Source organism: Leuciscus leuciscus (genome assembly GCF_965113295.1).
Source record: "Leuciscus leuciscus genome assembly, chromosome: 23".
Lineage (NCBI taxonomy): Eukaryota > Metazoa > Chordata > Actinopteri > Cypriniformes > Leuciscidae > Leuciscus > Leuciscus leuciscus.
This window is the reverse complement of record NC_138747.1, coordinates 4,718,718-4,736,528: the sequence shown is the minus strand read 5'-3', so window position 1 is coordinate 4,736,528 and position 17,811 is coordinate 4,718,718. Positions and strand designations below refer to the sequence as shown.

At 36.7% G+C, this 17,811-nt stretch overlaps 1 protein-coding gene across 1 annotated transcript in view; it reads left to right on the top strand.

The window, feature by feature from the left end:
* Positions 1–17,811, top strand: part of epha8 (eph receptor A8) — a 179,797-nt gene that overhangs the window by 29,996 nt on the left and 131,990 nt on the right. Inside the window, exons 6-10 of the mRNA XM_082155779.1 lie at positions 8,818–8,909; positions 9,196–9,249; positions 11,263–13,128; positions 13,557–14,385; positions 16,701–16,797. The gene's annotated coding sequence lies outside the window, so the exon portion shown is untranslated. The remainder of the gene's footprint in view (positions 1–8,817; positions 8,910–9,195; positions 9,250–11,262; positions 13,129–13,556; positions 14,386–16,700; positions 16,798–17,811) is intronic.

Here is a 17,811-nt window from a genome sequence, read left to right as displayed (position 1 = left end):
ATGACAAAAAAACATTTTAAACCTCATACACTACATGGTAGAGTACATACTATAAGTGCATTGTGTGTATGTGTGTGTGTGTGTGTATATATATACAGTACTATGCAAAAGTCTTAGGCATGTTAATACCCTGACTTTGCTGTAGTGTGTCAGTAGGGAATATCAGTTTACATTTCCAAACATTCTTTTTGCCATTCATTGTAATAGTCCAGTGAGATTTGTGTATGAACAAGGAGTCTGACAACAGCCGGTATGATCTGATCTCACCATCATCGAGTCCGTCTGTGATTACATGATGAAACAGAAAAAACTGAGACGGACTAAATCCAGAAGAACTGCGGGAACGTCTCCGAGAGGTTCCTTCAAGCATCTTGGAGACGTTCCCGCAGTTCTTCTGGATTTAGTCTGTCTCAGTTTTTTCTGTTTCATCATGTAATCACAGACGGACTCGATGATGGTGAGATCAGATCATACCGGCTGTTGTCAGACTCCTTGTTCATACACAAATCTCACTGGACTATTACAATGAATGGCAAAAAGAATGTTTGGAAATGTAAACTGGTATTTCCTACTGACACACTACAGCAAAATATATAAATAACTGACTTAAAACCATTTTTTGGGGGGGGGGGGGGGGGGGAAGATGTATTAACATGCCTAAGACTTTTGCACAGTACTGTATATACATACACTATATATACATTTCTTTTAATTTAATTATGTCTTCAAAATGATTCATGGGAATGCAGTTTTTCTCTCATTAAAGCTGTTCACAGTCATATACTTTCGTCTTTTCCAATTTTCCAAAAGGTTTTTTTGCTTTAAATCAAAGTTTGTAATTTTGTAATTCACCTCATAGCTTTGTTGGTGTGTTTCATGGTTTATAACGTTTAAACTAAGACTTTAAAACAAATCTATATGGGATAAATGGCAAAAAAAAAAAAAACTTCTGGAACGAAGGCTGCTGAAAAAGCGTACAGACGCTGTTGCCCTTGATTGGTTGAGCCGATGTCACCTAATGCTTGCATCTGCGTGTTTGTGTCTAGCTAATTTGATTTCCTTAAAATACATTATTTCTTTTAGGCTCATGCATTTCATTTCTCATAACTTTTCCCTCGTCAACTGACCCTAACGTTTCCACATTCATGTCGCAAGGGATTGTGGGCTATTTTATCCCAAAAAGCATGAAAGACCCGGCAGTAATACTGCACAATCTGGGCAACTCTGTTATTATATAGCTTTCACTGGGTATTATAGGCTTTCTTGGTTGGAACTGTACAGGACGGTAAATCTGGGCACCCTTGTGTTGTTTCCCGAAAGAGTCCTTAGTTTGAATCCTGTAGACCATTTAGATCCAGACTCTCCCTTGCAAAACTAAGGTGAAACGATTAGTGCACCACAGTCTTAATAGACTTAATAGCATTAATAGACATGCTTACATTTACGCCACTACCTTTGCCCACATAATTAGACACAGCTATGATAATTGGGCTTGTTTGATTTTGTACTCGCATTTTGAATGTGTTATCATGTCTTTAACCAGAGGACATGTCTGTATTTGCCGGAGGACGTCCATGTGTTGATCTGGGATCAAAAACACTGATTCCCCTCAAAGGTCACAGAGGTCACAATACCGCCTGTCTCCACCCAATTATTTGTATATTACACTGTTTGCAAAGCGGTTTTCATCAGCACAGCTTTCTGCCCTAGATGCAGCCTGCGGTCTGGTGTGAACGAAACCCACTGCAACACTTGCTCTCTGTTGCTATGACTCTCTAAATCTCTCTATCGCTCTCTGTCCGCCTGAGAATGATAGAGATGTTTGGTGTTTGACGTAATAGTATTTGACATCTTACTTCTCTGACAGATGAGCGGACATTAGTGGAGTATTATTGCAGCCTCCACCAGTAGAGGTCACTGTAGACGCTGATGAATGTGATGGGGGAAACACATTCAAATGCATTCTCCGGCACTCTTGCTCAAGGTTTGCCTTCATTATAACAGCATCTGTGTTGTTGCTAAACAGAATCATAAATGTTTCTCATTGGTTCATTTGCAGAGACAAATATGAGTAAGCATATTGGTTGGGTGACGTCCTGAACATGCCTGACATGTCAACCTCTGACTCAACCAATGGCATGAGTTTGGGGTGGGTCTCACTTTTAATCAAAGACTTTAGATATTCAAAGATGGTGCACTCATATTACTATGAAAAATTGTAGGCAGTGTAAAATATATGTTTTTAAATACTTAAAAAAAATTTTTTTATACGATATGCACTAAAGGAAAGCATTGAATTGTTAACATTTATGTATAGGATAATGTACATCCAGCCGGTTGTCATCGCAGAATAAACCCTGACAGGGTCATCAGGTCTTGCATCAACCTGAAGGGGTTTATTCTGCAATAACAATCGGCTGGATGTACATTATGCCGCTTATTTCAGGGCTACTTGTCACATAAGTAAATAATTAGAAATTAAATATTGATCTGAGTCGCAAAGCTTCCGCGGTAAAAGCAGTAGCTAGTTCAAACTAGACCGACATTTAAGGGATACGGTACAGTCATGCCACTTATTACACAGTATTTCACCACATAAATAATAATGGGGATAAGAGATATTGATTTGATATCAAATGGTTTTAAAATTGTACCTGTTTGTTATCCTATAATCCATTACAGTGAACAGAACAATCATTGCAAAATGGCAGCAGCTGCGTTTATATGAAACAAGAGACAGCGATTCTGCGAGACCGGATGACACAATTAAATAACTGTACACAAAATATTAATTTGACTTTTAATATTTTATCAGCTCACCAACAGACGCAAAACTTCCACGAGGAAAAAAACGTTCCTACCAAGCGTAAAGCACCGACTTCAGTTACCCGGATGAGCCTGTGTTATCAGTTTTTACCGGTTGTTATCGGGGGATAAAATACCGCTGTATGGCGCGATTGACCAATCAGAATCAAGTATTCCACAGAGCATTTCATAACAGACATGTTTGGGAAGCCAAGCACTCAGTTTGATGCCTCTATAGGAGCAAAGAACTGTCATGATAGACACAGACTGAGTGTTTATTACACATGAAATGCAGTAGAAAGTGAAAATAGCACATTTATGTAAATGATTTTGGGCCATTGCATTCATTCAAAAAGGAGCAAAAGGAACTGGAATGTATTGGCATATCTGAAGGCAATTATAGGTTTGACTGAAGGTGATATTGTAGGACTCTTTATAAAACGGGGTGTATTTTTTTCTTTGAGATGACTTCCTGTTCAAATACACCATTTGCCTGGCCACCCACACAGTTCGCTTGCTGACATTTAGCAAAAATATCAACATTCCTCTTCTCTTGGTAGGCTATGTAAAAAGTATGCATCAACTTAACTAGATCATATTTCTATGAATTATTTATGCGATGAGATAAACACTTTAGTGACTGTCGATGCACTGTTTTTGGTGATAATGAAATATACTTACCTGAGTAGAAGACACATACTTTCCTTTTGCTCCTTTTTGAATGAATGCAATGGCCCAAAATCATTTACATAAATGTGCTATTTTCACATTCTACTGCATATCATATGTAATAAACACTCAGTCGGTTTATCCTGCACACTTGATACCCTATCCATCCATACATCCATCCATCCATCCAAAAATGAAGTATTTTTGCAGTTAAGAAACAGAAATCTATTTTGCCTTCTGTGTGTCGGTGAACATTTTAGTTACAAGTATTCGACATCTTTATTTTGCCCAGCCTTTAAGAAACAATCAATGCTTTTATCGATAAATATTTCGTCATATATGATATTGCATGTTTTTGCATTATTCTGCTTTAAAAGCAACGTATTCTTGACAGTGCTCTACTCTAAACATCTTTCAGATGAACACATCTCTCCACAACAGAGGCAAATCTACCAACTGTCTCCTCTGTAAGTTTTTGTCTGTCCTTCAAAGAAGCAGAACGTGTGTGTTTTTTGTGCAGCGTTTCGACCTTGAAGTTTTCCTCGCTTGTAGAGTATGGATCGCAGACAAGAGCTCTCCGTCAGATCGGCAGACAGAGGTGTAGCCTCTTACTGTCTGTATCGATCCGTCTTTGTGCGCTGCCGTGGATCTATAACACGTTTCAATCACAGCTGGGCCACGATCTTCACACGCAGCGGGCTGAGGGCCGACACACACAACACACCAGCTGAGAGGTTCAGAGAGCAAAAAATAAAGCATTGATTGTTGCTTTTCTTAAGTGTTGCACAAAGTAAAGATGTCAAACACTCGTAATTGAAATGAAATAGTTTTTTTTTTTGTTTCTTCACTGAAATAACAGAGTATTAAATTGTTACTTCTACATCTACTTCTTATTTCAACTTCGGACTGTTTTAAATTCTCCTTGGCTCAGATAGATAGATAGATAACAATAACAACAGATAGATAGAACAACAACAACATACTGATATATAGACAGATGATAGAATGAGACAGATAAATTTAACAATAGATAGATAGATACTATTGATTGATAGTTAGATAGATAGATAGATAGATACTATTGATTGATAGATAGATAGATAGATAGATAAATAGAACGACATAGACACAGATACATAGATTTATAGATAGATATAGATAGATAGATAGAACGACAGATAGATAGATTGATAGATAGATACAGATAGATAGATTGATACAGATAGATAGATAGATAGATAGATAGATTGATAGATACAGATAGATAGATAGATAGATACAGATAGATAGATAGATAGATTGATAGATAGATAGATAGATAGATACAGATAGATAGATATACTGTAGATAGATATATAGATAGATAAGATACAGATAGATAGATAGATTGATAGATACAGATAGATAGATAGATAGATAGATAGATAGATAGATAGATAGATAGATAGATACAGATAGATAGATTGATAGATAGATACAGATAGATAGATATACTGTAGATAGATAAGATACAGATAGATTGATAGATAGATACAGATAGATATACTGTAGATAGATAGATACAGTAGATAAGATACAGATAGATAAGATACAGATAGATTGATAGATAGATAGATAGATAGATAGATAGATAGATGGATAAGATACAGATAGATAGATAGATAGATAAGATATAGATAGATAAGATACAGATAGATAGATAGATAGATAGATAGATAGATAGATAAGATACAGATAGATAGATAGATAGATGGATAGATAGATAGATAGATAAGATATAGATAGATAGATAAGATACAGATAGATGGATAGATAGATAGATAGATAAGATATAGATAGATAGATAGATAAGATACAGATAGATAGATAGATAAGATACAGATACAGATAGATAGAAAAACATTACGGCTGTCACACTGTCAGCTACAGATAACTATACAATGTCAGCAAGGCTAGTTTCACCTCTCTTCTCAATTAAATGCTTTTACAATAGAAATACTTGAAATTCTTGAAATACAAGAATTCAGTCAGGGATTTTCAAAAAAAGGCTGCGAAACCTTCAAGTATTCAAGGTGTCAAGACTCCTCAAACTGAGCAGGTTGTTTACACAGACAATTAAACTGTCATTACGTCTGGCGAAGGATAAAACGGCACCGTTGAGTTTGTAGAGGCAGAGCGTTTATTCTTGGCTACTTGAGAGTATAGCAAGCAACAAATTGAATTTAACCATGTGTAATGTGCTGACAAGATGCATTTTAATGTGCCATTAAGGGCGCCGCCATTTCCTGTATATATTAACTGTGGGATTAATTAGATTGTCAAGTGCTTGTTTGGGGAACAAAAAAAAAACGAGGGGATCGGCACGATACGGCACACTTTTCCCAATAAAGGTGGCACCTTTACAGGTCTTGTAATTTCCTCGTTGTTTCCCACTTGAGTGCCAACGAATCCACCAATATAAGCAGCGTGACACTTCAATCTTCAGCTTAACAGGCAGGAGATGAGCGGAGTATTGGATACAGTGGGGTGATTAGAGGTCATGTGATGTCACTGTCAGCAAGCCAATGACCTCTGTCACAGCGTCTGCCATTTAAATGTCAAAATGTGCATCCGTGTCGGATGGCCATCATCTTTCTCTTGCCCACATTTGCATTTCAGAGAGTCTCTGTTCGCTGTCAAAAAAAAAAGCAGCCCATCAAACCTCGTGCGCCAACGTACTGGGCATCTCTTCAAACGTCCCCCGCACATGTGTGCCCCAGCCAGATGCTAATTCACAGCAATTAAAACAGACATCACAGGCGTTTACTCCATCTGAAACTGATGAGCAGGATGCTAAATATACAATGAAATGAGTGAGATGTTTGTCACGTCACAGCGTGAGTGATGTTTGCGCTCTCTGACAGCCCTCAGGAATGTTTCCGAGCTTGAAATCAAGTAGCATCTTTGATCCATTACAGTTGAAAAATAGTTCATGTGGCTTGTGCTGCATTGAAATCAGATTCAAGTTAATGTGCATTTTAATGTTAATTGGATGAATTTGTCAAGAACATACCTAGGTATATATATATATATATATATATATATATATATATATATATTATTCAAATATAGCCTACAGGGATACACATCTTTGGGATACAAGATGCTCTTGCAAGATGCTTTTCCATATATATATATATATATATATATATATATATACATACACATACACACATTTTCATTACATTATTTTCATGGTAATTAAGACACATTTAATCCCCAAAATTCTCTTTGTAATATGAAACAATATGCTATTTAATGTAAGTATTTATTCATAATGGAAGTTTTTCTTGTACTACCTTTAATTTATTCCCTATTTTAGTGAAAATGCAGTTTTAAATAAAATTATCATTTGTATTAAAATGTATAAAATAATATTGATTACATATGTATATTTGTTATAATAAATATTACATAAATAAAATATTATTTTATATATATTTATTTATCATTTAAAAAAAAAATGTATACAATTGTCACTTATTGAGAATGAGAATATGAGATTTTTTTTAGATTTTTTAAGTCTGAATGTATTATGGTAATGAGCATTTGGGGGTGAAATGTTTTTAATTGTAATAAAAATGTAAAAAGTAAATCCTCCAACTATTTTTTTCTTTCAGGATAGAGAGGCAATTTATGTAAAAAAAAAAAAACTTTTCTAAAATATCTTTGTTTAAAGGGAAACAATCAGTTTACCCTCAATAACAAATGCATTAAAAATATGAGGTCACATCCATTCATTCTTAGATGTGACTTGCATGTTTACTTACAATTTTAAGCAGAATTGGAAGCTTACCTTGAGCAAACCAATAAAGACACGGCATCAATCAACTCCGCCATCCTCTGCTGGGTTGAAACCGTGCTCGACGGCCACTTGCTGCTGCCTGTTTAATAGTTCTTTTTATGGACTAATACTAAGCAACAAAACAGCATCACGCTTCCTCATATTTGTGAAGACAGCAAGACTTATTTCCTCCTGAATCTATTAAATCTGGCTGTGATTTCTCCGTGCACTTCATTAAAAGAGCTTTGAGGAGCACAGCTTGAGAGTGATGTATCGCTCAGCTCCCAAATTGAAGTCCCATACATCATTTTCATTGCAGTAGTTTTCCTTCATCTCACTCCTCTTGAGCACGCCTACTAGATAATAAACTTTCTCGAAGAGAGTTATAATTCTCAAAGACAAATATCTTTGGGTTTTGGAGAAGTTCCCGTTTGTTCAAATGTCCACCAAGCTCTAATAAAGAGAAGAGCTTTCTGCAACTGTCTAAAGTTGACTAACTCGCACGTCGGCCCATTCCAGTCACGTAACGCGTGCCGGGCCCTCTGGCTTCCCCTCTATGCACATCACTAACGGGATTTCATATGCGTCCACTCCAATTGGCCGGATATAGATGCTCTATTGCCTTCCCGAACCCCTGAGGCGAGCCAACTTTAGGCTATATTTGAATCAGTGCTCAGCCCGTCCTGTTTACTCCCCTATCAGGAGAGCATCTATAAATACATAGAATGAATAATTGTAGCCCTTGGTGATTTTCCAAGGGCTTCCTACAAGACGAAAACAAAGCAGAGCGATATTAAAGTGGGAATATACAGTATCCACGGCTGTCTAGTGCAGAAAGCAGTCGTCTTTACTCTACAAATGCCCTGTCTGTGTCTCTCGAACGGTCTTGGATCGCACGTCGCTCTTTGAAACGATGTGGCAATTACATTGTCTCCCTTTGCCCGAGGACCCTAAATTAAAACGAATGAGCCATCAAAGTTCTCCGCAAAACCGTGGGACAGCGCAAGAGATGCATGGAGCTGTAGGTGTAGGCTTTGTTTGGAGAGTCTAAATGACGCTGTTGTTGTTGTTATTGATGCAATCTTGTCTTCAAGCTCCCACAGCGGAGAACAAAAAGGAAAAAAAACTTCCAGCAGATCTTCCGACCGCGGAGAGCTGTTATCCGACAAACTATATACCACAATAACTACTTTGAAATCAATAGAGCTGGATCTCTTCTTCTTTTATCTGAAATGGCACCGAGCAAGTTTACTTTGCTTTTGGATTGCATGTCGAAGTAATAAATGTATCAAAATTATATAATGGGTGTACCGAACAGTGACGAGCGATGTACAATTTGGACAGTTTTCAAATAACTACAACATGCAACATTTTTCATATTCGTGGACAGAAATCATGCAGCTTTTTTAAATTGGTTTTGATTTTTAGATAGAATGTTTCCTCTTTCTCAAAGTCAGTGTGGAAATGCATTCACAACTGATTTGACTTATTGAGTGTTGTGATGTATTGTAATGAAACAGGGTATTTGAGAAGAAAAAATGGACTTGATTTTATCCATTGGGAATGTGGAGACTGAAGTTTGCCCTTTAGAGCATCTTGATGTATCCCAAAGGTAATGCTTTTTGAATCTAATCACAATTATATAAATTTAACCAGCATTAAATTACCTATTACTTAACACTATTTCTGTAGCTCAAACAGTAGAGCATGGTCTAGCAACACCGAGGTCATGTGTGCATGAATTGATTTATATGTAATGTAAAACACTGTGGATAAAAGTGTTTGCCAAATGCATAAATGTATATGTATAACTCCAACAGTAGACTAAAATAATGCCTAGCTATTTTGATATGTAGGTTCAACTTTTTTTTTTTTTTTTTTCTGCATGCATGGTCTAGGTGACATCGGGTGAAAAGGAAAGTAGTTTCACAAGCGGAGAAAGTATTTACCAGGTCTGTATATCAATACACAATATGCTTTCAGTTTCATTTAATGTCATTTCGTTATATGCATTTTTAAGAAAGCATATCAAGCTCAAATTTGAAACACTCATCGGATGATCCCTGCATTTCCATTTTGTTTTGTGTCAGCTGCTTTTGAGCTGCGAAAAACATGAAGAAACATGGCAGGAAATGTCCTTATTTTAGATTTTTTTTTAGGTTTCAGAGGGCTTGATTATTTGCATTATGGTTTATTTATATTTTTAAAATCTAGGTTGAACTCAGCTCAGTAAAATTTGACGAAAGATTACAAATAAATGTTTCTTTAGAACAACATGCACTGATGAATTGTGCAAAATAAGACTTAGGTACGTGTTCAGAAAGTAAATGTTGACTTTAATGGACATCCTTAAAGACACACCGTCCGCACAAACTTAATCAACCTTCTGGGAAACTTCTCCAAACTGGTGTTTTGGTTGCTTAAAGCAATTAGTGAGTTCGACAAAGCCAGCTGAGCCGTTGATTACAGATATTTATAACAATGACAGAAACCTGGAGAGGAGACGGCATTCTCCTCTGCCACCACAGAGAGGTCAGGACCGCTTTCTTACTCAAACTAATGAAGAAATGTAAGATTCGCATGAAACATGGTGATGCTGGAGTCATGAACAAAAGCTAGAGGTCTAAAGAAACATCTATGAAGTTTTCAAGAGAAACAGCTTGAAGTTTTGTTGCATTCTGCTATTGATTCCCCCGTACAAGCACTGGACATCAAACAGGCTTTGTTTGAGGTAACAGCTGTGAACAGATCATAAGAAGATAACTGAAAAACAATACAGCAAAAATTAAAGATTGGTGGAGTTTGTTGGCTCTAGAAAATAATTCTGCAACTAACAAATGTTAGCATTTTACTGAAGAGCCTGTTGTTGCACATCTTATCAACAACTAATGTAAGTGTATGCTATATAATGTGTATGAGAAAGAAAAATGAATATTTAAGCATCACTATATAAGATCTCAGACCAAAGTATAATCAATAATGATTTGTATTATTCTCAATAATGGTAATGAATTTACTGTCAATTGATTTACAGATTTTTTTATAGATTTTATTGATTAGCTGATTCACAAATGAATAAATCTTATGAGCTAGTTATTTTTAGTGAATCTTAATTTTTTTTTTAATGAATCATTAGCACAGCACAAACTGTCTGATTCAACTCATGAACTAATGACTCTTATGAACTGATTCTTTTCTACAACCTACAGCATGATCAGTGTAGTCTGATTCACAAACAAATGACTCTTATGAGCCGATTATGTTAAATAAATCAATAACATAAAGCATTATCAGTGCAGTCTGATTTACGAACCAATCACTCTTATGAGCCATTTGTTTTGTGAATCAACAACATACATTACTCAGTCTTCAGTGTCACATGATCCTTCAGAAATCATTATAATATGCTGATTTGCTGCTCAAGTAACATTTATTATTATTATCAATGTTGGAAACAGTTGTGCTGTGTAATATTTTGTGGAATCCATGATACACTTTTATTCAGGATTCTTTAATGAATAGAATGTTCAAAAGAACATTTTAATATTTTAAATGAAAGTCTTTTGTAACATTATAAATGTCTTTACTGTCAACTTTGATCAATTTATTGCATCCTTGCTGCATAAAATATGTATGTATGTGTATATTAAAGCAATAACCCCAAGAAGTCGTGGTTTACAGTGAATTTAAACAACGCTGTTCTGGCTTCACTGGGCTTATTGTTTTCATAAATTGGTAATAATAGTAATAATACTGTATGAAGTAATACTGGTATGTTTATTCACAATGGCTCTGAATGTGGCTCAACCAATTAGAATCAAGGACCGGAACTATCCATTTTATAAATAGACATCATATAGATATTCCAGAGAGGTCATTATACAAAGCCAGTCAACTTTTTTTCCGGATGCATGTCTCATATTAAGAATTTCCTGTGGCCTTTTGGGCTTTCTCTCCGAACACAGGTGGGGCAAAGAGACCATTCCTCCAACAACAAGTGGGCCTGTCGGTCTGGGAACGGGTGTCCATGCCATACTTGAGCTTTCTCAGGTAGATCAAACAAAACAGCTCAACAATGAACAATCCTGAGAGGAAAAAAAAACAAAGAAAGGTCACATTTGGAAAATATGTAATTCCAGTTTATACGAGCGCGATCAGCCTATACTCCCAACGCACAGCGGCGGCCGCTCTACGAGCGGTAAAAATGGTATTTAAAAAAAACCCCAAAACAATAGACCCCTCTGACTTACCTGTGCATTCTTAGAGGATTAGCTTGCATGGTGAGACGCTAGGCCAGCCTAGGAGAGGAAGAGGGGGCCTTGATGGCTTTTAATCGATTCCCAGGCTGTCGGGACCACCAGCCTCACACAAGGGAGCTATTATGAACGTTACCTGCCTTCTAGTACCCAGGGGCTCAGTTCAAAGGGTCTTGAGATGGACTTTCAAGCCCGGTGGGGAAGTGTCACCCTACACCGCTGTGAACAGAGCGTGGGTTTTGATGATCCGAGGGGGAAATATCAATGGGACGCACAGCAGCTGTAAATGTGCACTCACCGCCCAAACGACAACGCAGGGTGCAGGAGGTCAGACGAGGATAAGACCGCTTGAAATGGGTTTTTAATAAGTCTGTACAGATAGGGAGGTGATTTAAAACTGAAGAGGATGAGCTATATTTATAAAGCGCCGCACTGGTAACGGTTCACGCCTCGGGTTATATCTTAAAAGCGTGACTCACAACCCACTTGTCAAACCATGAATGCTATAAATGAAGTTCGATATGTGGTTGCTTGAATTGAATGCTGCTTGTAACTTCAAAGCATTTCCTAAAACAACACCATTGAGGAGATGATTAAGGTGTTTCTCTCATTTCCCTACATCATCTTGTTTCTGCTCTCCTAGCCATAATTCTTTGAGGGAAAGGAAGTGCTAAAGTGCACAAGAGTTTCTTTGAGGTTAGATTAATTGGTGAAGAACTCGTACTAAAGATGTTTCCGGATGTTTTCAACCATGTGTGAAACCCTCATTATAATGTTTATGTCAAAACTCTAACAGGACTTTTCCTTGGTTTCTGTCTGTGGATGAATGAAAACATGATCAAAGTGTGACTCTCGCTAACCAAATCCCACCAGAGATGTCGGATACAAAAGGAGGATTGAAGTAAAATTCTTTAAAAAAAAATATAAAAAAGCGCAAAGGAAACTGAGGTGCCAACATGCTAGGAGCAAAAAATCCCACAAAACAAAAGATTGCATCAATAGTTCATGGGATTTTTTAAGGTAGGCTGTGTCTTTTCATATCCTTTGCCTTATATTTACCTCTGTTGTCAAAGGATTGCTGTCCTCCTGCTACGATTCAAACAGCTCCAGATGAAGAGGATTTAAGATGGAAGCTTTAGTTGATGCTGTCATATCTGTGTAGCTCTGTGGGTTCAACACAAGGTTACCAGGTTCTCAGTGGCATAGTTGCACCTGCCACAGAAAGAAGACGACGCTGATTTAACATTGTCCACAAAACAGTATCCCACAGGGTTCTGTCAGTGGACCGCTTTCGTTATCTTTTCTAACAGTTGGGCTTTGTTCATAAATTGAGTGGTGTAATATTTTAAGATTGCTATGAAAACCAGAGATGGTCATGGACAGGTCATCTAGAAGCATTATAGCTGTATCACCTCCTCCCTAAGGTTTTTTCCTTCCTTTAAATGTTTGGTTCACACCTACAGTTCACAGTTTTCACTTCAGCTTTACTCGTTAAACAATGTATCCAAATGCTGGTGGTCCTTCAAGTCTACAGCAGAGAGATAAGATGACCACCGCCTGCAAATCCAACTGCAGGTAGGTGTAAATCCCTCCTTGTGCTCTTGAGGTTACAAAATGAGATGTTATGCAGAATGTCCATGTTGCTCTTTTCCATAAAATGATCATTTTCTATGTTGAGCTCCAGGAACTGTATAAAAGTACCATAAAATTAGTCAAAGCAACTTTTAACTCCATGCACTATAGTCCAAGCCTTCTAAAGCCGTATAAAACATTATTATGACATTTGTTTGTGTATGAGGAAATTCATTTCATTCTAATAATGAAAATGTTGTCACCATTATTCAGCCTCATTTTGTTCCAAAATTGTACGACTGACTTTCTTCTGTGGAGCATAAAAGAAGACATATTGAGAAATGTATTTTTTTTTTTTTTGTCCACATGATGGAAGTAAATGTTGATTGGTTCCCAATATTCTTCAAAATATCTTCCTTTGTGTTTCACAGAAGGAAGGAAGTCATACATGGAGGTTTGGAACGACATGAGGGTGAGTAAATGATGACTAAATTGTACATTTTGAGTGAACTATCCCTCTAAAATGAGTGATGTTAAGTGATGTTTGCAACCCATTTTACTTGTAAACAACTGCATTTATGAACAAATATAATCAACGAGAATAAAAATGTGGAGTTTGGAAAGTAGGCCAGACCAGAATTCAGCCAAGTTATTGGAAAGGAAAATTTGAGACGTAAAGGCGGTGCATTTTTGATTTCTTATTAAAAAGACAATCACAATAAGACTTTTGTGAACAAGAACACGCATTTAAAAAAGATAGATTTCATGTTGATTAAGTTGTTAGTCAATGCAAATGAGATCCGAGACCTATGAAGCAGAACATTTTCAGTGAAAAACTTTCGCAAATAAATTCCATCTGTTCCTCACATAAAGCTATTGTAAGGCTCCAGAAGACTTGGTATTTAATGAACGCGTTTGTATGAACTACGTTTATGGTGCCGCTTTGTCATTTCTGGTGAGTTAGGTGAGTAAATGACAACATAATTTTCATTTTTGGAGTGAACCATTCCTTTAACCTTTCCACAAGAGTTTTATAACTTTCACAAAGCATTAATTCCCATTAAACTCTGACAGGCGCTGTTGGGAAGCTGATTTTGAGCTCGGCAAAGTAGAAAAAGTGCGCACCGCAGTATCGGCCCTGACATCTGCCCAGCTCCTGAACACTTCTCGTCCTGCTGTGTCCTTCTGTTCAACACATCTCTGTCCTTCAAGTCTACAGCAGAGAGATAAGATGGCCACCGCCTGCAAATCCAACTGCAGGTAACTAGGTGTAAATCCCTCCTTGTGCTCTTGAGAAGTCTATTTCTGATTTAATAGTAGATAGAAATTGTTTAACGTCCTTCTCAAATGATTTGAAGCTGATGAATAAATGAGATACAGGAAGGCCATAGCGACGCGTCCGCCGAGACTCAGTCTCAAACAAAGCTGGAATTAGTGTCAGCCTAACGTTCTGTACCCTGCGCTGAAGAATACGAGCATCGCTGCCTCATTATCTCCAATAAGCGTCAATTAGCTGCTCTGTAATGATACCGCTACCACACATGCCAACAAGGCCAATTTAAATAGGGCTATTAAAAGCAAAATGATCTGTGTTTATGATAATGAGATGTGGATTGGGTACAATTCAACAGTCTGCAATAGAGTTTATGTCTGATTTTTTAAGTTCTGAATGTAAATAATCAGAGCCATGTTAAATTGCCCAAGGCTACTGCTAAAATTCACAAGAAGTGGGACATATTTTTATGTGTAGGCCCACCAGACCCAATAACACTCCTGATGATAGAACTGTATAGACCTATGTTTTGTATTGTCATTTGTATTGTTAAGGATTAAGTTCGCCAAAAATAAAAATGGTCATGATTTTCATAGTTTTCTTTCTGAAGAACAAAAGAAGATGTTTATAGATAGCTCAGGTGTTGGTTCTATTGTGTTCTATTAGTAGCTGTCAATCAATCAAAGTTTAAATAATTTAAATGAAATATTAATATATACCTAACAGTGTGTGTGTGTGTGTGTGTGTGTGTGTGTGTGTGTGTGTGTGTGTGTGTGTGTGTGTGTGTGTGCAGTTGTGATCAAAAGTTTACACACCCTTCACAGAATCTGTAAAATGTTAATTATTTTTATTTTTTCTTATAAAATAAGAGACATAATTAAAATTGCATATTATTTATTATGTAGTACTGTCCTGAATAAGGTATTTCACATAACTAGATGTTTATGTTTACATATAATATATTGAATATACTATATACAAGACAAAATAATAACTGAATTTATAAAAATGACCCTGTTCAAAAGTTTACACACCCCTGATTTGTAATACTGCGTGTTATTACCTGGATGATTAACGACTGTTTTTATGTTTTGTGGTAGTTGTTCATGAGTCACTGTCCTTTAGAAAAATCCTCCAGGTCCTGCACGTTATTTGGATTTCAATCATCTTCTGCATATTTGACCCATTTTCAGCAGTGACTCTATGATTTTGAGATCCATCTTTTCACAATTGAGGGACTCAATACACAATACACAACTATTACAAAAGCTGCAAACATTCACTGATGCTCCAGAAGGAAACAAATGCATTAAGAGGAGGGGGGTGAAAACTTTTTGAATTTGATGATCAGAGTAAATTGTACATATTTTGTCTTCTGGGAAACATGCAAGTAGCTTCTGAAGGGCAGTACTAAATGAAAAATATATATATATGATCTTTAAACAAAATAAGATAATCTTGTTCAAAAGTTTACACCCCCGGCTCTTAATGCATCGTGATTCCTTATGATGTTTCGTATCAGACATTAGAAACACAAGACACATAAAAAGTGCCTGTGTAAATCACCTTCATTCATACAAACATACGTACATTTTGGCTAGTATTTTCAAGACAGCTGGGAGGATGAAGGACAGGCTTCTTATTTACAACCACTTCTTTTAATTAAAGACCATCATAATCAGACTCACAAGCTTCAAACAGTCTGTGCTGCTATTATAGGACTGCCTTATTTTTTCTGTAGTGCTAATGTTGTATTACACTCCTCACACAGTTTTAGGGCGAGTGGATGGTCTACTGTTAGCAAACAGACATGCTATTTGACTGCTATGAGTGGCTCAAACCCCTCAGAGATTCAAAAATTAACAATGATATATGATTACAAGCTTTTTTCAAACCTTTTTAGGATCCTTTAATGTTAAGAAAGATGCCCTGTTATCTGTGCAACCGAGAGTTAATTTTCAAATTCCATGTGTGTTGTGCCATGTTAATATATTTACATATATTTACATACTTTGCGAAGCTATTAAAATGATTAATGTACAGACTGTTGTACATTTTAATGTGGGAGGGACAATGAAACATTTAGCTGGACTTCAGCTTTGACTTATTTTATTTTTGTTTAATGCATATTTAAAAAAAATCATAAAAATTAGTTTGAGATCAAACAATAATTGGCAGACCCCCTGCAGTGCTGCTGCGGACCCCCTGTCGAAGACCCCTAAGGTAGAATTTTTATGTTCTAGTTTATGAGCTGACTAAAACAGTTGTGTGTCAAAAATATACTTCTGATTTTTGCCTGCAGATCATGAAACAGATGAAAAAAATCCCACTAAAGGAGAAAATATAAAGGCATATCTAGAGCCCGGAGTCTTGGTGGAGGACTCCTTTGATTTGGACCAGTAAGTAACCACCTAGAAACCACACAGAACACCCTAGCAACTGCATAGCAATGCATACAAAATTTAAATAAAATAAAAACAGCATCAAAGCACCTTAGCAACTACATGGTAACACCCTGGCAACCACCCACCACACCCTATTATTATGCCAAGCATTCAGAAAACATTCAAATCCACTTTGAATCCAAAATTGATACTAAAAAGAATAAAACAAACCATTTAATTTGCTTTTTTTGTTTGTTATTGTTATTTGACAAAATGTTGTGGCTTTGCATTCGTGCGCACATAGGTCTGCCAGGAAGAAAAATCATTACTAAAATCATTGAATCATTACTCACTGGCCTTGAAATTTTGTTTTTCCAGCTATTTTGACAGTAACTCCAGAACAGTGGAATGATTAGCTGTCACAGTGTGTTCGGTAATGACATTCGTTGCGGTGCACCCTACATACTAATAATGCCAATAGTGTCATTGTGTTTAACGTGCCGTCCTGCATCCAATTTCCCACCAACAAAATCCTGTCATTGAGGATAAGTCCAATCTTCAAACCAATGAGCTATTAGTATATCCCTCCAGGTCCATTTGCATATTTATTGCCCAATCAAAGCAGCTCCTGTCATATCTCAAACATATGTTTGCCTGGCTGCGGTCAAAGAAGTCCCAGACTATTTTATAGCTTTTTAAAGGATTATGAAGAGGTCACAAATGAACTTTTAGCAATGTAAATAATCACTTGCATCTCGGAAAAGCTTCAGAGAAGTAAATATATTAGATTCTGAAGGCTTATCTGTTGTGGATGTGCATGCATGCTAAATGGCTCTCGGGCAGTGAGGATGAACTGTATCCTTCCTGATAACAAGCTTAAAAATGAATTAAGTCATTTGCATTTATTGCAGTAAATACCACTGCAACATATTTCAGTGGTTGCACTTGCATATTGACTCATCCATACCTTAGCAAGTATCACTAAATGCAATAATGCAAGAGAAGAATATGCAGTGTCTCATGTTTGCT